The sequence below is a fragment of the Dermacentor albipictus genome, unplaced genomic scaffold (assembly GCF_038994185.2).
Source record: "Dermacentor albipictus isolate Rhodes 1998 colony unplaced genomic scaffold, USDA_Dalb.pri_finalv2 scaffold_40, whole genome shotgun sequence".
Classification (NCBI taxonomy): domain Eukaryota; kingdom Metazoa; phylum Arthropoda; class Arachnida; order Ixodida; family Ixodidae; genus Dermacentor; species Dermacentor albipictus.
In genome coordinates this window covers 761,789-783,447 of record NW_027225594.1, presented here as the reverse complement: position 1 = coordinate 783,447, position 21,659 = coordinate 761,789, and the positions used below count along the sequence as shown (strand labels likewise).

Here is a 21,659-nt window from a genome sequence, read left to right as displayed (position 1 = left end):
CCGCCAGATCAATGTTGAGACTTGGCAGCTGTTCATCGGTCAGCATTGTGCTGCCTTTTTCACTCCTTTTAGATGGCGGTAGTTATCGGCATCTCTTGTAATGTGAAGGACAGTTTTCCCAGATTCCGCACCCGCGCGATTAACTCGAGATGCGTTCAGTTGTCACCATCTATTCAACTGTCACGCGCATAGCTGTTGCTTTTGTTAGTTCAACCTTCTTTGTTTAGGCTGGTCCTGGGACCAGGAGAGGGATGCGGCTGTTACTCAGCTGGTCTGTGCTCTCATAGAACGAGTTGCGGCCAGAGAAAACGCCAATTGAGTATAACTTATCCCTTTGCTTAATTATTTCGTTGAGTTACGGCTCGCCGCGACGCTGGCAGATGCCCGGAACCATTTACACGTGATATGGGCTAGATAAGGTGGGAAATAAAATAATGTGAAAGAGCGTCCATCATGAAACCCTGCAATAACCCTTAAACCCATAAGCAAGATGACTGTCGCCCGTTACCTCGTCCGTTTTTCCCTAATTGTATAGCGCTTTTCGTGCAAGATTGGCAACGGGAAACAAAAATCGCAAGGAGTTGAGAAATTAAGCGATCTCCTAAGGGAGAGAGCCAAGGCAACAACCAAACTGCAAGCAAAAGCAACTAATAAATAAGTTAACCGTTGTTTATGAGAATATTTATGGATCAACATCTTTTTATTTAAAAAGCAAGTAGAGAAAACGCCGCCGGAAGTGGAAAACAATTACTTGTTTTGAACCGCCTCACGTAGCCACTTCTCTGTTGTGCTTATGTGGGTGTTTTTCTAACCTTTCGCGGTGAGCGCAGTACGTCTAGAATCGCAGAGTCCTGCGCTCTACGCGGTTGTATGGGACTGGCGGCCGCACAGCTTTACGCTATTCGCGGAACTGTCAAAACTGATCAACAAGGCGAATATAACTGATATTCGAAACTATAACATGAGGAAGACTGAAGAAGCCGTAAGAAATGAACGCAGCCTGAAATCAGTAAAAAGAAACCTGGCATAGGACAAACCATGATGTATGCACTAAGAGATAAGAAGGATAATATCAGCAATCTCGAAGATATAGTAAACGCAGCGGAAAAATTCTAAGCTGAACTGTGTACAGTACTCAGAGGAGTCACAATACCTCACTTAGAAACAGTAGTGAACAGGATACAGAAACTCTCCTATAACTAGCGATGAGGTCAGAAGGGCCCTGCAAGACGTGAAACGATGAAGAGCGGGAGGAGAAGGTCGAATGACAGTTGATTTAATCAAAGATGAAGAAGACATAATGCTTGGAAAACTGGCGGATCTTTATACGAAGTGTCTATTAACTGCAAGGGTCCCAGAAAACTGGAAGAATGCAGAAATTATACTAATCCACAAAAGAGGAGACGTTAAAGAATTGAAAAATTATGGAACCATTAGCTTGCTCCCAGTATTATATAAAATATTTACCAAAATAATCTGTAATAGAATAAGGGCAACACTGGAATTTCTCAAGCAAGGGAACAGGCTGGCTTCAGGAAGAGATACTTTACAATGGATCACATCCATGTCATCAATCAGGTTATCGCGAAATCTGCAGAGTACAATAAGCCTCTCTATGTGGCTTATATAGATTACGAAAAGGCATTTGGTTCACTAGAGATACCAGCAATCATAGAGGCACTACGTAATCAAAGAGTACAGAACGCTCTCGTAAAAGGCTTGGAAAATATGGCTACATGCTGTTACGAACTTGCACCGCTGCACCACTATTACGACTTTGTGGTCCCGTAGCGCTCGTCACCCGTTTCGTGACAGAGCGTTGGTAGCGAAGACTCCGAGCCTGGCGTCGATGAGAATAACGAAAGGGATTTTATACATTATATACAGGTCATTGTACAGGACAAGATCGGATCGGCACTGGGGCCGAGAGCTCACACAAACGCGACTGTTCCCGCACGACGGCGTCCGGCGAAAACGCGTGACACATCTCACCCCAGTCGGGAGCGACACTGTCTCCCGGTGGGTCGGCGGATCCTGTTTTTCAGGCAGCGCGTCGCTGCTTTTATAATCCCCGAGGAACCATTGTCACTCAAACGGCCCAATACAAAGTCAGCACACGACGGTCGTCCGAGGGGTCCAACCAGCGACCGCGCTGGCCACCCGGTTCAAAGTTCGCGCGCGTGGTGACCTCCATGCAAGAGGAGGTGCGGCGCTGGGCTGTCTGGTACTCGCTGACACGTCCAAACATGCTGCTCGCCGAGGCTTCTCCCGCAGGAGCCCGCTGCCTGACGGCTCAGCATCTTGACTTGTGAAGGGAGAATTAGGGCGCTCGCAGGATAGATTCTGCATCTTGCAGATTCGGAATCCGGGCTTGTGGTGATGGCACAACAATGCGTGTGGTATTTGTTTGTTTGAACGAGGCGCGTAGGCGCCATAACTCCAGAAAAGAGGAGGAAGAACGAACTGGGCTCGCGCTGTGAATCTAACCGGTCAGCGCTGCAACCGTTGTAAATATAATCTGTAAATAGTTTCTCGTCTTACTGACTCGTTCTTCGCGTAAGAATATCTACAGAGGTTCTACAGCTACCTTAATTCTACAGAAGAAAAGCAGGGAGATACCTACAGAGAAAGGGGTCAGACAGGGAGACACAATTTCTCCAAAGCTATTCACCGCGTGCTTAGAAGAATTCAAGCTATTAAATTGGAAAGGCTTAGGAGTAAAGATCGATGGCAGATATCTCAGCAACCTTCGGTTTGCCGATGACATTGTTCTATTCAACAACAATGCAGACCAGTTACAACAAACGATTGGAGACCTTAACAGAGAGAGTGTAAGAGTGGGGTTGAATATTATTATGCAGAAGATGAAGATAATGATAAATAGCCGGGCAAAGGAACAAGAGATCAGGATCGCCAGTCGGCCACTAGAGACTGTGAAGGAGTACGTTTACCTAGGTCAATTAATCACAGGGAACGATGATCATGAGAAGGAAATTCACAGAAGAATAAAAATAGGTTGGATCGCATATGGCAGACATTGCCAGCTCCTGACTAGAAGCTTACGATTATTATTGAAAAGTAAGGTGTGCAATCAGTGCATTTTGCCAGTGCTGATATATGGCGCAGAGACTTGAGAGCAAGTTAAGGACCGCGCAAAGAGCGATCGAACGAAGATTCCTGGGCATAACGTTAAGAGAGAGAAAGAGAGCGGTTTGGATCAGAAAGCGAACCAGTATAGACGATATTCTAATTGACATCAAGAGGAAAAAATGTAGCTAGGCAGGTCATGTAATGCGCTGGTTAGATAACCGTTGGACCATTAGGGCTACAGAATGGGTACCAAGAGAAGGGAAACGCAATCGAGGACAAGACACTAGGTGGAGCGATGAAATTAGGAAATTCGTGGGCGCTAGTTGGAATCGGTTGGCGCAGGACAGTGGTAATTGGAGATCACAGGGAGAAGCCTTCGTCCTGCAGTGGACATAAAACAGGCTCATGATGATGATGATGATTGGTGACGACGACGACGACGACGATGATGATGATGATGATGATGATGATGATGATGATGGAGGTGGTGGAGGGCCCCCCCCGAAAAAAAATCCTGGGTACGTGCCTGCGCTGGAACATACAAAGGGTTGGCCCCAATATCATCATCAGCAGCGTCGCTCGGCGGTGCCGTTCTTCTCTATCCTACTACGTTGGAGGGGGCGGATAGAGGGGGGGGATAGCGGAAAGAAGACGTGTGAACACGAGAGGGGTTCCACGAAAACTGGATAACCTTAAGTTCAAGGTGCTGCACTGTACGTTTCTGATATTTCTCAAAAACAAACACCACGGAGGTATGTCAAGCGTACAACTTGCTCAGGGCGTGAAGAAGCAGAACCGCATTATTCTAGCGCACTGCCGGGTTCAGGCGAGACTGTGGTAGCGGTCGCACATCAAATCAACACTTCTGTGCCCGCCGTGGTATCTTTGTGGCTATGGCATCGCTCGAGGTCGCGGATTTGATGACGACAGTGACAGTTGCTTTTTGACCGGGGCAAAATAGAAAACGCACGTCCACTTAGATTTTATGACAGGTTAAAGAACACCACCGTGTCAAAATTAATCTGGAGTCCGCCACTACATCGTGCCTCATGATCCGATTATTGTTTTGGTACGCACGGCCGCGTAATCCATTTCAAGTTTCATGCTTCTACCACGATGCGATGTGCCATGTGAGGCAATGACAATGCTCAACTCTCTCCAAGGTTAAGAAAAATAGCGTACAACAACACCCCGAGAAAACACCTCTCCTTGTGTGTTCTGTTTATAGTACGCATACAAACAGCAGTGGTGCACTCAACGTAACGATTAATATCAACTCACCCCTGTCGTGTTGGACCGAACGTTGAAGAAATTAAGCATTCCCCGTCAACACCACCGCTAATTATTGTCAATCAAAGCAGCCAGCGCGGAAAGCCTCGCCTATATCGACTCCTGCAGTGCGTGGGATCTATGCATAATTTTATTTCCCTCAGTTGAATTCTTTCTTTCTCTCAGCATTATTTTCGGAAGTGGTTCCGACGCGTCTTCACTGCAGCTCGACAGCCAAGTCTAATGCGCCCTCGGCTCCTACGTACTTTATGGGGCTGTTTCTACACGTGCTTTGTAGCGCACTTCAGAGTGGTGGAAGAAACCTAATCAAACCATGGCACGATGGAGCAGCGCTTGTAGCAGTGCGTACTACCTGCTTTATGGCGTCTTGACTTCTCAGATGTAAGTGGCGAAAAGTACTTCGTCTTGCAGGGCAAACTGTCACACCAAGAAAGTCGGACCAAAAAAGAAAGCATCCAGTAATTTCGTATGCAGCCTGGGTACCCAGCGTTGCAATCAGATGTATTACCGCAACGTTAACAAAACTGCCAACTTGCAATAGCTCCTGTGCTTGTCATCATAAATGCTGAGTGAAGACTGTTCTGATTTCTGCAGCCTGATTTTTGTATATTTCGCCGTTCCTAGAAGCTAATTCTGATGCTCTTCGCTTAAGTAGTACTCTAACCTTTATTGTAACGCACTTAGCACAAACAGCGGCTACATGTTTCATTAGAAAAGCGAGCCCTCACATGGGTGCACACAACTGAATACCATCAGGCTGAGCTACTGTACCTTGTGTTGTCGATCAAGTTTGCGTAGAACCCCGTGTATAAAGCATAACCTACTTGATGTCGACGGCGCTTGCAGCATCAATGTCGCGTGTGGGTGTACTTTACTGGCGAGTGTGAACGTGGTTTTAAACGTAAGACTTAGCCACGTTTCATACGATGCCTTGTTTCACGCTGCCAACATTTAAAATTAGATTAGTAATTTGCCTAGGGGTGTGAATAAAGCAGTCTCCCGAAGAAGCGTCAAGAACGAACTGCTCTGAGCGAAAACGCAAACGTTGCGACGAAGGAAACAAACGCTTGTTTCCGAACGAGAAGTGCGGGTGACTTATTTGAATAACACAGAGCGGAATTTACCGTACAGAGAAGAGTTGCGCTTGTCTGCTTTGGGTCGTTAGGGATTTTGCTATTTCTGTAATGTAGTTTCGATTTTTGACATCTTTGTAAATGTCAAATGCTGCAACGGATTCGAATTTCCCCGAGGTCGCGGGATCGAATCCCGGCCACGGCGGCCGCATTTCGATGGGGGCGAAATGCGAAAACACCCGTGTAATTAGATTTAGGTGCACGTTAAAGAACCCCAGGTGGTCAAAATTTCCGGAGTCCCCCACTACGGCGTGCCTCATAATCAAAAAGTGGTTTTGGCACGTAAAACCCCATATATTATATATTATTATTCGAATTTCCACCAATCACTTAGTTCTTAGGTAGCGGAACTTCATTGTTTCATTCCACTCTACTTGCGATAAGCACGCGTTGTCATAGTATGTGTTCGGGGACGCGCCATATGAATTGCGTTGTTATTTTCCTTGGCAAGTACGCTTTAACGCCATGGGAACGCACGTGGCAGGGGTCACTGCAGTGACGAACACCTCCGTGAAAGCGGGGTGCAACGAAACAGGCCTGCTGCACCACCGAATAGTCGGTGACGCGAGGGTAACTTATATTTAATATCGATTATTTCCGAAGTATCTCAAGTCGAAACCTCACGCTTGCTTCGATAAAGACAATGCCGAATACGCCTAAAGTACCTCAAAAATGTTGGAGACAGTGTCGGACGTACCTTTAGCCGCAGCTTTTCTTTAATTGATAAAACGCGTATACGCTCCGTGCCACTACTTCATAGGTCATCAGACTGGCTCGATGTAAACCCAGTTATTGCTAGTTTTACGATATACTATAGTTTTACTATGTACTGACAAGTGTATACCTGTCTAGGAACCCAGCCACGTGGCATAAAGCCTGCGTTCGCTAATCTCCTAGCCACATTCTCTGGTAAATGCTAATTCAGAAAAAATAATGAAAGAAACACCTGGCCTATACCTAATCAACGTGATGCAGCTGTTCAGTCCGTTTCCAGCCGACTGCCGCATGGCACGCAAATAATCGAGCAATTCGGATAATGAGAAACAATAATATTTATCATGAGTTTGAGCAGTAGGCATATCTTCAAAGGCAGCTGCTTTGAAGTTCAGCGCACGTTGTCACAGGCTATGTAATTGCAGCGGTCTGTGCGGCCTGTCGTGAGCGGCACAGTGCTGACTGATCCAGCGGTGATCCAAGGCCTAGGCGCCGACGATGCTACCAACACTGAGGCATCAACACGAAGGTCTCGGTTCTGAAGAGGCATTCCCGCAGGTGACCCTCAAGTTCTGCAAGCTTTCCGACGAACGGGCAGCCCAAGCCGGCATGGAAACAGCGCACCGGAAGTTTCAGAAGATGCCGCACTGGGAAGTGCAGAACCACGAGGTCGGCCTCCACAAAGGGTTCACTGTCCAGGGGACACGAGCCGTCGCGGGGCCTGTCTTCGAAACTGTCGCCCTCCTGCCGAGCCGCATTTGTCTCACAATCGGACATGTCGTTAAGGCAGCTATCACACAAGGTGTGACCGCAGAGAAGCAGGACAGTATCGGCCGCAACCACCATGCATCTCACGCAGACGCGCACCCAGGACAACGGCTTCACGAAGGTGATGGGACGCTCGTTCACAAATGGGCAGTTGAACCCTTCCAGGGTGTAAGTAGTATCGGGGCGATCCCCGGAAGACCCGTATGGCTGCAACGGAGAGCCAGGTTGCCCGTCTCCGTAGTCTGAGCCGTAGCTCTCTCGAGCGGTCGTCCGATTGCTCGTTCGGCGATGGAAAGCTTCTGCGTCCATCTCTGGTAGTTGCCGGTGTCTGGGCGCCTGCCTGGTGGTGGCCGAGTTTGAACAGCACGCCTTTCACGATGCTGATGCTTGCAAGACGATCAGGGAATGATGGGTGTCTCACGGGCTTCGTCTGCGGCCAGGCGCAGGTCGGCAAGGTTGTTTGCGGCGAGGAAGTGCGTGACCTCACGAAGGTCCGACTCGGACGCGCTGAGAGCTGAGAAGAATGCTGCCGAGATGGACACTCTGCCTTTTATAGCCTGCCGGGTGCGGCTACCATTCGTGGTCGTGATTGGTTGAGAATTGTTGGAGGGGAAGTTAAAGAATTCTCCAATCTCAGGACGTCTTTGTGGCAAGAGTGACAGACATGCCGGCAGTAGAGAGAGAGAGAGCGACTTCCACTCTCTAGGTCAAAGGAGGGGTGCATTTTTTCAGAATAGGCAAAATGGAATTTATTCATCAACTGTCATCGCAGGTACACGAAGACGAAACAGAGACGCTCCCAGTTCACGACGATATTCCAACTCGCTCAATTCTCGGTACTTGGGAAAAAAGGAATACAAGCTATAGTAAGTGGCCAGCCCGCGTCCGCATTCCTTTCTTCACACTGCTCCCAGCTGACAATAGAATAAGTCGTTGACAGCCTTGCAGCTACGCTGCTTCGAGCTAATGTCTTTAAAAGGATGGCTGCACATATTTTAGCTTGTTGCTGTGGCACCATTTGGCGTAAGTGCTGACAAGCGTTCAAAGGTGGAAGGCATGTACGAACAGAAGGACTAACGAATTATTTAATATATATAAGCGAAACGAGCATGGGGCACCTATTGTGTGTGTGTGTGTGTGTGTGTGTGTGTGTGTGTGTGTGTGTGTGTGTGTGTGTGTGTGTGTGTGTGTGTGTGTGTGTGTGTGTGTGCGTGCGTGCGTGTGTGTGTGTGTGCGTGCGTGCGTGCGCGCGCGTGCGTGCGTGCGTGCGTGCGTGCGTGCGTGCGTGCGTGTGTGTGTGTGTGTGTGTGTGTGTGTGTGTGTGTGTGTGTGTGTGTGTGTGTGTGTGTGTGTGTGTGTGTGTGTGTGTGTGTGTGTGTGTGTGTGTGTGTGTGTGTGTGTGTGTGTGTGTGTGTGTGTGTGTGTGTGTGTGTGTGTGTGTGTGTGTGTGTGTGTGTGTGTGTGTGTGTGTGTGTGTGTGTGTGTGTGTGTGTGTGTGTGTGTGTGTGTGTGTGTGTGTGTGTGTGTGTGTGTGTGTGTGTGTGTGTGTGTGTGTGTGTGTGTGTGTGTGTGTGTGTGTGTTTGTGTGTTTGTGTGTTTGTGTGTTTGTGTGTTTGTGTGTTTGTGTGTTTGTGTGTGTGTGTGTGTGTGTGTGTGTGTGTGTGTGTAGCTGCAGTAGCTCAATGTGATACCAAACATCAATATCCTTTGGTAGCAAGCAATAACACTGTCTTGTTTCTGGAACGCAAATGTGAAAAAATGCAGTGCAAATATTGTAATATATGCTTCACGAAAAATACTTCGCGGGCGGTTCATTCTATTACATTTATATTATTATTGGATACCACATGAAAACCCTCAATTGACGAGGTGGATTTGGGAAGTTCTAATATTTATATTCGTGTATTTATGCATTTATTTAGTTATGCGTGCGCTGTTATTATTTGCTGGGCTTGCAGGATATCTTGATCGTAAAAGCGATCGCTGTAGCGTGGCAGCAGTACCTTGTTCCCATACCAATTGTGTAAAGGATTTTCCTGGGAGACTCTCTCGCGCATGCGCAGTGGCACTCTCTGAAGCATGGCAGAAAAAAAAGGAAATCTCCAACCTGAACACCCTTCATGTCCGCTTGTTCGTCGAACTCTGTTTGGCCTACCACGGCTTTTCGTGTTGACGCGCGAGAAACTGGCCATGGCTATTGCTGTCAGCAAGTAAATCCAGAAATGAAACTAGATAAGGACAAGTAATAAGTCACACTGAATTACACGAAGCAATGGCTTACGGCTGTCACCCAGCATTACACACCTTTCCCAACCCGCGACTCCTCGTAATAACAATTAGGTACAGTGTCATAACTGGCTAAATATTCCATCGCATATCAGTTTAAAAAATCAATTCATAATTATGCACGGAGGCATCTTTGCAGCACGATCTAAAATATTGACAATACCATCGTCAGGTCGAGTTCGCTGGTTCTCTTCCCATCAAAAGCAACGCTCAGTTTGTTTCCATCGATATTTCCCAGTGAATCCGGGGAATAGCAGAAACATTAACGTTATTAACCCAACTGTATAGATTTTAATTAAATCGATTCATTACGTCACTTCTTTTCGTTACCTTAACTTTTCTTGGCTGCTATGGTTGTGCGCCTGGTTTTATTGAGGGGCCAGGACGCTTGCCTCTGATGGTCTCGTGCTAATGACTGTCGTGTAACAAAAAGTATGAAATGTATATCCTGTGGATCTCATGTAACCAAATATTTATAGCAGATGCTTGTGGCACCTTTTCAAGGTTGACGCGTCCTATTTGAGAACATTCATTTCTGCCGCTTCAAGTACGTACGTCATATCCGGTGTGAGACAGCGCTGTTCTTCAATTTCTCGCATATTACTGAAGGACGTGGGAATTTCTTTTTATTGAAATGAATATTAGGAGAGGTTGGCGCCTTTATGGTGGCACCGGCTACTCCTTGTCACTTGGCAAAGCAAACAAATTTGTGTAAAAAGGGAGAATAGCGACACAAAATATGGCACTCAGTAGAACACTGGATGAATAAAAAATATAAAAAATATACAGTCTAATAGTACGTGAGTCGCAAAGTTCAATGCATTAGAATTACTCGCGTGGCAAGTCGTAGTGTCCGGGTGGCGATTTTAAAAGTGCAAAAATGTATTTTTTTATTGAGTGGAGGGGGCCTCAGGTTGCTAATGTTGCGAAAATAAGCTAGACCACACAGTGGCACAAGATGTATTGTCTCCATTCACCAGCTCCGCCTTTACCATCCCACAATGGTTCGCACCCAATTACACAGAGAGGGTTTGGTACTGCTAAAGGCTATTCATTGATAACAATGCTTCGCTGGGCTAACAAGGGCTGGGCTTGGGCTATTTCAAGAACGACAATTCGGAGTAAGTGCAAATGCCTTTGTGTTTGTGCTTCCTCTTGGGTGGGGAAGAGAAAGGGAAGGCAGACCGTATTTAAGGCAGAAATTCCTGTAAACAGGAGGTTTTTCGTTGAAAAACAGCTTCGCGTACTTTTTTAAAGTTAATATTGCTCGACGTGCGCCACTGTGAAGAGCGAAACGGGACGGGGCAAGAGTGTGCCAAAATAATGGGGGGAGGGTGGGGGTCTTGTCGGTCGCGCTTAAAGGACGCATTCCATAGACAACCGCCTACCGTAAAAGATATACAACTGCGGGGGTACAGCGCTGTGTGCTCTGTTTCGCTGAACTGTGGAAGCATGATTTTCTGTGGCCGCCGGGCTACGTGTGTAAACTTTGCGGCGATAGTTTGCCACAAGATATTCCTGTTGGAGGAGACCTACGCCATCCGATTCTGATCGAGCTCAAAGAATTATTTTGACCATTCAAACGCAGCGACAACGCAGCCAACGCTGCCTCATTAAGTAAACGGCGCAGAAGAAACCAATGAAAAACAAAGAGCTTATGCAAAGAAAATGCGCGTTTGTGTCAAGCGTCACATTTATTTCCTGCCTGCAGCGCATATTAAATGGCTCTAAGGCTATATATGCTTTCATACAGTAATTGACCAGCTAAATAAATAATCGCTAGGACGAGGTAACTTCTTTTTTTCGTTTAAAAGCTAGGAATGCGAGCTAGTTGGTGCGAATTCATTGAGAAAATACAGCGCCAAATAAACGCGGAGAAGAGAGGAAGCAGGACGAGATTGATAACGAAATGATTTCCATGGGTGCAGAAAATAATCGAGGACGTATCGCACGTGGCACCCATGTCTTGCCTGTGTCGCTGATGGCAACAGGTCATGGCAGAGCTGCTGTGGCGACGCATTCATGACTGAGAATGAGGATGCGGCGAAGGCCTTTATTGCTTAGAAATATCTAGAATACTTTATAACTGGATCCAAAGGGAAGCCTTCTTTGCCTCTTCTTTCGACTTTACCACTGGTGCTGTCTGGTCCACCACGTCGGGTTGGTGCTATAGCATTGCATGCATGGCATGGACGATGCTGAGAGAAAAGGCGACGCGAGAATTGCTTGGGACCAACCGCGTCGAATGTGGCCAATGCCCTCACGAGCTACCTTGTCGTCTACGGGTCACCCTGTTGACACCTGTAACTATCCGTGACCCCTCCACAATCATTGAAGAAAGCGGCCCGCCTTGGCTTGAGAAGTCGAGCCTCCGGACCTCATTACAATAAACGTTTTCACACACACACACACACTAAAGTTCCAGTCTAGATAGAACTTTCACCAATCAGTGCACACTGTTCTGATGTCTGCCGCACAATTTTTGTAGATTTCCGCGTACCAAGAAACGAATTCTTTATTGTCCCCCACTGAGCGCAAAGAGCTACTGATTGCGATGAAAGCGAGCTGCCGTAGGTTTATTTTCAATCAAGTTGGCGCAGAACCCCGTCCATACAGCATAATCTACTTGATGCAGACGAATCTAGCAGCACCAATGTCGCAGTGTGTGTATTAGACTGGCAACTGCGAAAATGCCTTTAAACGTAACACAAAGGCACGTCTTATACGACGCCGTAACTTGGGCTACCAACGTTTAGGTTTATATTAGTGATTTGCGTAGGGCTGTCATTAAAGCCGTCTCCCGAAGAAGTTTCAAGAACTAACTGCTTTGAGCGAAAAAGCAAGCAGTACGACAAGAATCACTCACGCCGGTTTGCGAACGAGAAGTGCGGGCGACTGAAAGAACAATCAGCGGCACTTGCCATACGGTGTAGAGTTGCGCTTCGATGGTTTGGTTGGTTACGGATTTTGTTAATTTCTGTATTGCAGTTGCGACTTTGACATCTTTGCAAATGTCATGTGCTGCAAAGCGATCGCACGGCCACCAATCACTCAGTGAATAGGTAGAGAAGCGTCATTGCATCTTTGTGCTCATGTTGCGATAAGCACTAGCTGTCATATGCGGGATCGGGGAGACACCATATGGATTTCGATGACAGCACTGGCGGCAGTTGTTATTGCAGTGAAGATCATGCCCATCTGAGGGGGCTGCCTCGAAAGAGGCACGCTGCACTAGAGAATAGGAGTTGACGCGAGGGAAATAAAAGTGTACCTCTTAAATTTGCTTATTAGCGAAGCAACTGAAATTGAATCTTGGAAAATGCAAACGAGAAACCTCGCAGATGCATCCATAAAGGCAATGACGAATACTTGTAACGTACCTCAAAAATATTGGAACGAGTGTAATGCGTACTTTTAGCTACAGCTTTTTTTAACGCGGAAAACTCATACGCTCATTGCGACTACTTAGTACATCATCAGACTGGCTCGATATAAGGCCACTTATTGCTAGTTTTACTATATAATATAGTTTTACTATATACTACATAGTTTTACTACATACTTAAAAGTATATGCCCATCCAGAAATCCAGCCACGGGGAAGAAAGGCGACGATGAGAAAAAAAGAACGAAAAAAAAACACCTGGTATGAACCTATACAACGTGCTGCAGCTGTTCAGGCCGTTTCCAGCCGACCACCGCATGGCACGCGAATAATGGAACAATTGGGGAAAGGACAAACAACATTTATTACGTACTCGAGCAGTACATCATTAAAGGCCGCTGTTAGCGAAGTTCAGCGCACGTGGTCATAATCTAACCAATTGAAGTGGTCTATGCGGCCCGTCGTAAGCGGCACAGGGCTACATCCACCGGTGACTCCAGGCCTAGGCGCCAGCGATGCTACCAACTCCGAAGATGCATCCCCGCAGGTGACGCTGAAGTTCCCCAAGTACTCCGTTGAACGGGCAGCCCAGACCGGCATGGAAACAGCGCACCCGCAGGGCCATAAGAATCTCCAGAGGCAAGTACACGTCGACGACGTCTTCCTCCATGAAGTATCCACCGTCGAGGGGACACCGGCCGAAACGGTGCCTGTGTTCGCAGCTGTGGCCATCACAAACGTCTTTGAGGCATCGACCACACAAGGTGTGACGGCAGGGAAGCTGCACCGCATCGTCCGCAACCACCCTGCAGTTCGCGCAGACGCGCACCCACGGCAACCGCTGCTCGAAGGTGATGGGTTGCTCGTTAACAAATGGCCAGCCGTAGCCTCGAAGGGTGTACGTGGTCGCTTCCATGGTGTAAGTGTTGTCGTGGAGATCCTCGGAAGACCCTGATGGCTGCGACGGAGAACCAGGCTGCCTGTCTGCCCGGTCAGAGTCGTCGTCGGGAGCAGTAGTCCGGTCGCAGGGTCGGCGATGGACAGATTCTCCGTTCCTGCCAGGTAGTTGTGGCTCCCTAGGTCGAAGCTAATACTTCCAAGACGATGGGGCAATGATGGGCGCCTCACTGCTTTCGTCTAGGGCCAGCCACAGGTCGTCAAGCTTGTTCGCAGCGAGGATGTGCGCGACGTCACGTCGGTATGACTCGGACAAGCTGAGAGACGAGAATGACGCCGAGATGCACACTGTGCCTTTTATAGCCTGGTAGGTGGGGCCTCCCTTCGGGGACGTGATTGGTGACAAGTTGTTGGAGAGTGAGTTTGAAAAATTAACGTATCGCTGGACGTGTTTCGAGCAACAATGGAAGGAATGCTGGCAGCAGAGAGGGAGAGTGGGTCACATACACGCTCATCGTCCAAGGAGGGGTGAACTTTTCCAGGAAAGGCAAATAGCAATTCATTCGTCATCATTCAGCGCAGGAACTACACAAAGAAGAAACAAAATAAAGGCTGAAAGTCACGAAGGTATTCCAACTCTCTCAATTCTTGGTACTTGTGGGAAAAAATGCAAGCTGTAGTAATTGGCCTAACCATGTCCGCATACCTCTCAACCAGCTGCTCCCACCTGACAATAGACAAAGTTACTGACACCCTTTCAGTTATGGTGCTTTCAGCAAATATCTTTAGAAGCATGGCTGCGCATTTTTTAGCAAGTTGCTTTCACACTATATGTTGTAAGCGCTAATAGTAAAGGCTGTTTAATATAAATATATATATATAAAAGGAACCTAAGTTCGTTAGGTTCCGGGCATAAGTAGCTGAACAAATGAAGTGGCACACGTACGAAAATCGAAAATTATATTTGTGATGTCTTAACATTAGAATAAATATGGCATGGTTGATTCTGACGAAGGCCATGCCACTTCTGAAATGTTAGTACATATATATATATATATATATATATATATATATATATATATATATATATATATATATATATATATATATATATATATAATAGGTATATACAAACAGCAGTGGTGCACTCACGGTAACGTTTAGAACAACGCGCTAAGCGTTGCAGAAGTTAGGCTTTCGCAGCCGACATCCTCGCTAATTATCGTCAATCAAAACAACCGGTGCAGAAAGCGTCGCTTACATCAATTCGGACAGTGCGTGGGAACTGCGTAACTTTTCATCTGAAAAAAAAATTGAACTTCCGTATTTATTCTGATTATTTTTCTTCTTTTGGACGCCCTCCAGGCTCAAAATTCATCCCTTGACATTTGAAAGGACAAACGCGGACTCTTGTCCGTCATGCTTTAATGACGCATTCCATAGACAACCGCCTACCGTAAAAAATTTACAACTGCGGCGGTACAGCGCTGTGTCCTCCTCCCTTTCGCTGAATTGTCGAAGCATGAATTTTCTGTGGCCGCCTGGCTAGGTGTGTAAACTTTACGGCGATTGTTTGCCACAACTTCTTTGTGCTGAAGGAGACCTACACCATCCGATGCGGATCGAGCTCAAAGAATTATTTTCACCATGGAAACGCTGCGACAGCATAGCCAGCGCGGCGTGTTTAAGTCAACGGTGCAGAAACCACGAAAAAAGTGCTTATGCAAAGGAAATGTGTGCTTGTGTCAAGTTTTACATTTATTTACTACCTCCAGCGCATATTTAATGGCTCTCAGGCAAAACATCTTCTCATACAGTAATTTACCAGCTAAATAAGTAATCGTTAGGATGAGGTAACTTCTTTTTTTCCTTTAAAAGGTATGAATGCGAGCTAGTTGGTGCGAATCCACGAAGAAAAGACCGCGCAAAATAAATACGGACAAGGAAGGAAACAGGACGAGATTGATATGGAAATTATTTCCATTGTGGCAGAAAATAACCGAGGGTGCTTCTACGAGTAACAGCCGATAACAAAATCGTCTGTGGCACCCATGTCTTGCCTGCGTTGCTGATGGCAACTGGTCATGGCGGAGCTGCTGTGCAGACAAATTCGTGATTGACATTGAGGGTGCCGCGAAGTCATTTATTGCTTTAAAACATCTAGAATAAGATGTAGTCTTGTTGGGCGAGTTGTTCACAATTCTTTTTGGGTACTAGGCGCGAAGACACAGAAGAAAAGAGGAAAGAGAAGGGACAGAGCGCTTGTCCCGTCTCCTTCCTCGTTTCTGGTGTGTGTTCGCGCCAGTACCAAGAAAGATCTAGAATACTTGAGAATTTGATTCAAAAGGTAGCTTTCTTTGCCTCGTCTTTCAACTTGCCCGCTGGTGCTGTCTGGCCTACCACGTGGGATTATGGCTCAGAGCATTGCATACATGATAGAGCGAGGCAGAGAGGTAAGGCGATGCGTGAAACTTGTTTGCACCTCACCGCGTCGAATGTGCACAGTGGCCTCTGGAACTCCCTAGTCGTCAACACATCTTCCTCTTTACAGCTGTCATTATCCGTGACCCCTCCAGAATCATTCCAGAAACTGCAGCGCTTACCTTATTACAAAAGTGCGTGTCCAGAGGGGACGTTGATAGAACTTTAGAGCCGATGGGAGAGAAGACGCCTTTGTCATGCAAGGGGTTTGGAGGGAGGGGGGGGGGGTAGGAAAAAGCAGACGTGAGAAGGCAAGCAAAGGCTACTACTACGACACGAGAGGGGTTCCGGGAAAACTGGATCAACTTCAGTTCCAGGTGCGGCCCTGTACGTCTCTGCTATTTCTCAAAAATAGGCACCATGGAAGTATTTCAAGCGGACAAATTTCGCAGGGCGTGAAAAAGCAGAGCTGCATTGTTAAAGCGCACTCCAGGGTCAAGGCGAAACTACGGGAGTGGTCGCACATCAATTCAACACTTCTTTTGCCTGCAGCAGTTTCTTTGCGACTATGGCATCGCTCGAAAGAATCTCGCGTGTATTCCCGAGATTCTTTCACACTCGGAAAAACACTTTTATGTAGCAGGTGCTGAGCAACAGAAAGCTGCATCGGGAGTTTTTCATGTTGCTCTGCAATTTTGTAATTGCCACTTTTCATCTAGATATAATGTTCGAGAAGTTTATTATGGTATTTAAGCAGAATGATCTAATTTGGCGTGATGTGAACAATTATCTGAGTATCTCCAAGAGATGGAAAATAGCATTTCATTTCATTATTATTTTGCAGAAAAATAGATATGTCTGGTAGGGATACCAGGGCAAAAAAGCTGTTCTTTGACAGCTTGACTGGGCTCGGACAACCTGAAAACGTTTAGCAGTGGCGACATTCCGGAGATGAAACAGATTATTTATGAAAAAAAAAAACTATACTGAATATATACAGGTGACATGCACATATTCTTCCACATATGTACTAACACACGCATATATTGTAAATACGCAAATAAACCGATTTGACTTCGACAGCTCATACATATATCAACAGTAAAATTTTATAAAATATTCATTTCCAACAATATTATAGATTCGAATTTCAGTCGACATTAAAAGTAATACCACTTGTGCAGTCAGCATTGCATCCTGATAGTTAACAGCATTATAAGGCAACATGTTTTGGAAATATTTAGGCTATTTTAATGTAAAGCCTATGGTATGCTTGTACCTGTTTAAGATTATATTTAAATTATGTTCAAGGCTTGGCAACTTGTAGTTCATGCCGGAAACGCGGTGCAAACCACACGTCCGTGTTTCGCATGCATATGTTACTTATTGCGGGTTTTAATGATGCTATGTGTGTAAGGAAATCGTGAAAGGAGCTGTCCGAAAAATAGAAGCAGCTCAGAATACGAAAGTTCTACGTGTGAGGAGAGGCCATAATCTTATAGGTCTGGAATGCAACGCCAGTGTGTGGTGAGTACTGAATGTTTGCAATGTATAGAACTATTACCTTGGTTCGGTCCAACTACATTTGAATATGTTTATTGTCTGGCTCAAGTTACGTGCAACACCATGTATTAGCCTGCGACTTGGCTGGTGCCGCGCTTTAGTGACGTTCGAGATTAGACAAAAAAAAAAGTACATCGGTGTTTGTAGCTTCCAGTGTGAAGTCCGTTCCGCTCAGACCGCTGTGTGTACGACGCTGTGTTACCACAAAGCGAGGCTTAGCTCTCCGCAGTGCGAATGCTTAATTGTGTGGCCACTACTTGAGATCATGTATGCAACAATTCGCCATCTTTAATGTCATTCGCGCTTGTCTTCTTTAAAATATCTTGTTCACTGGGGGTTGAATACACGGCCTCGGGCACGCGGAAGCGACCCATATTGCTTTCTGTGTCACTCTGATGGGAACGGCCGTAGAATTAGATCTTTTCCTGCAGGTCTTTTTTTTTTCGGATACCGAATTCGACTGATGGCGAACAGCGAATGCACATCTTGTCGCCAATCACTATATCAGGAACCACGTCGCAGTCGTACACATTTCTGCAGGTTTTCTCTGCCACAAATGCCATATCCGACCAATGAATGAGCCGTTGCCCGATATTAATCTATCTTCCTGGTCGAGAAAAAGAAGTGCCGATATAAGGATGTTAATATCAACCCCAACGTGCTACAAAAATGTTTAATTTGTTGCATATATAGTCTGTTGCTCCTGCTTACGTGTAAAAACTTTCGTAACGAGATCCATGGCTCACTGAGTTGCGGTAGCGTATCATAGATACAAAATAAAACAAACAAACAAAAAACAAACAAAGAACGATTGCGCCTGTGTATGAATACTTTATTTTGCTTCGTATAATTGCATGGATCCACAACTAGCCTGTGGCGAAGGATCCAGACGGTGTCGCATACCAGTCTTTGTACATTGATCTGAATAAAGTTATTATTATTATTATTATTATTATTATTATTATTATTATTATTATTATTATTATTATTATTATTATTATTATTATTCTATCTGATGTACGATTATTGTAAGATGGCAACAATTATTATTATTATTATTATTATTATTATTATTATTATTATTATTATTATTATTATTATTATTATTATTATTATTATTATTATTATTATTATTATTATTATTATATAGCAGTGGGAGCGAGCATCTCGGAGGCGAAAGGGTAGCCTGAAGTCGCATCTCGTGCGTACCCGATTGGCGGGTCGTGGCTGATGTACTCCTGCTTCTGCGCACGACACGCATCTGCATAAATTACCACGCAGGTTACTCGTACGCTTCTCGCACTGGCATTCTGCGCCAACATGGCCGAATATCTCGGCGCGAAATAGGTTGTTTACAAGTCACCACCAGGTTAGGCACGCATGCGAAATGTGTCCTTGCTTGCGGGTAACTTATGCAGAAGGTTGGGCTAGTTGGTGTTGATACATTTGGTTGGACATAGTTACTAGCGCTAACACGACTGACAGAAAAAAAGTTGGGATAGGGACAGGACGCTAGCGCTCTCTTCCGTCCCTACTTTTTTTTTCGTTAGTCTTGTTAGCGTGGTAACTATGTGTGAGCTTGCAGGTTTTCTTTTTTTCGCAGAGTTCGTGGCCAATAAACGGTTGGTGATCATAAGCAGTAAAAATAATAATAATAAAAAAGAGGCACTAAGCGTCCGGTTAATCGCTGCCGTATAGTTACAGACTCTTGGTGATATCAGGAACGAATGAGATAACAAATGGACAGATGCGTTTACAGTATCCATCTCCTGACATCATCGCAACACAGAGAGAATGGTTACGCAGAGAAAAAAAAATATTATGAAAGTATATTCTTCTACGAACTATTTATAAGTACAGCATAGACTTCCAAACTAATGCTGATTTACGTCCTTTGCTCTTTCTGCTGATTTAATATTGCTTTCGTGAAACATGAGTGCAGAAATTCAAAAAACAGCATTTCTCGCACTACCTCGTCATGGACATTTATTCAAGCAATGTGTTATTGCGTGCAATATAATTGTCTTCTATCACTATTTTTGTGCGAACGAGCTACATTGTGTTGTACCCTTAATAAAGAAAAAAATTACTTTTGTGGACTGTAATTGTTTTCTAACAGCATCCTTGTACATTAACAATAGTTATATATCTACCGCAATCATTTCTTTATTTCTTATAAGTCGTGTATTTCAGGAGTAACAATGCTTAATACTCCCATATTTATGTAGTTATCATCGCTTAGTTACTGCACGCATTGTTTTCCCAAGACCGCAAGACAGACGGACCCTCCACATGTTTTCTTCCAGTTCTTGCGTGCCAAAAGTGTAATATTTATGTTTCATCTTCAGCTGCTGATCAAATAAACGGTTCTGTTATGTTTTTGTATTCAATATATGCGACAACTGATGAGCACCCCTATGACCACGATAATACAGAATGCTGACATGTAATAATAATAATAATAATAATAATAATAATAATAATAATAATAATAATAATAATAATAATAATAATAATAATAATAATAATAATAATAATAATAATAATAATAATAATAATAATAATAAAGGTATGGCGCCTTCGCTCAGGCAAGAGCTCGCCATATGGAACTGGAGGAAAACTGCAAGAACATGAACGCCATAGCAAAAAAAAAAAAAAAGATCGCGTGGTTAACGTTGGCTGTGTGTCGCTTTGACCTTGGAGAGGCATATTCAAAACGTTCCCGAAGCAATAGCAATACCTGGAAAACCTATTTGCATGGCGGCTTTAGAAGCTGCTCCTTCGAGATTCCACTTCACAGCAAAATGATGCACCTTTCTTTTACGACGCCTCACATTGTGGAACGGGTGCGAGATGTGTGTGTGTGTGTGTGTTTTTCTGCATATAATATGTCGCATGAAGCCGCTTCGTTGTGCTACAAGTTTACCTTCATGCTTCCGGAATCTCGATCATATCTTCGAGCTTTCGCCATCGTCGTCGTGGTCGTCTTATGAAAATGCTTGCGCAGCGAAAGACTACAGCCGCGGTATAGCAAGCCAGTAAAGCCTTTTGATAGCGCAATAAAAATACAGCTAATGAAACTCGAACGGTAATATATATTCCAGTTAATTGGCTATAACGGTTCCACTGTAATCGGTGTTCGCGGAGTAGCAAAACATTTCCAATATTATGTTCATAAATACAAACTACGGACCTAAGGGTCGCATAAATGTTTGTTAAGTGAAAATACTTCTACCCTTTTGGAGTATATGAAGGGGAAATACCCTGCCTCAATCCCTGCGTCCCAGCCACCAACACCATTGGTTCTGAAGTGACTTGATCCATGGATTTACCATTCACGTGCGAATTTCCTATGTAAGCAACCAAAGGCATTGCGGAGCAAAAGCTAGAAAGTAAATAAAATCAACAACACCAAAATGAAATGAGATCGCACAAGTATTCGGTTGAAGGAGATCGAAAGACCTCCATAAATGTAAGGAGGCTAGCAGAAGCCATTCTGGTTTACTACCCTTAACGGAGGCCCCTATAGACCTTTTCATTGAACGAGGCGGAAAGGGTGCATGGCGAGCCTTTCCTCCTCTCTGACTTGTGTGATCATGTGCGGCGCTGCTTGAAAGTATTGGTATCGCGTGCTGCGGAACGATTTGGAGATGTTTTAGACCATACTTTGCGAAATATACGCAATGTCCGTTCATACAAGATCGTCAGGGAAGCCTTTCGATGCATCGGAAACTGCAGTACGCGGAAATCTCCCTCGGGGGCGCCAAGATGTGACCCAAATTATCAGCCGCGGTGTGTGTATGTGTCGTAACCTATTTTGCGTATATCGGTTTTAATTCAACGAAGAGAACCGGTGTGTCTCAGCATGAAATGGTAAATCTGCTCACTATCTGATCGCTTGTCGTAGCCGACCCTCGGACGGAGAGTGCCAATCTCGGTTTCAAGCGACATGCATGCTCCAAGCTGTTGCCGGACATCCGAACTTATTTTTTTTTATTCTCTTTCTGTGAATTTTAAATCGCGCGAAGCGCAGCAAGTGCTTGTCTTTGTGCGTCCTTCAAGCTTACCTCCGCTCATCTTTGCCAACTTACCTTCGCTCACCCTTGCCCCTCG

General features: G+C 45.3%; 1 protein-coding gene across 2 annotated transcripts in view; it reads left to right on the top strand.

Moving 5' to 3' along the window:
- The window catches only part of LOC139052848 (hemicentin-2-like), a 363,460-nt gene that overhangs the window by 61,104 nt on the left and 280,697 nt on the right, over nt 1–21,659 (top strand). The gene's annotated exons all lie outside the window — the stretch shown is intronic.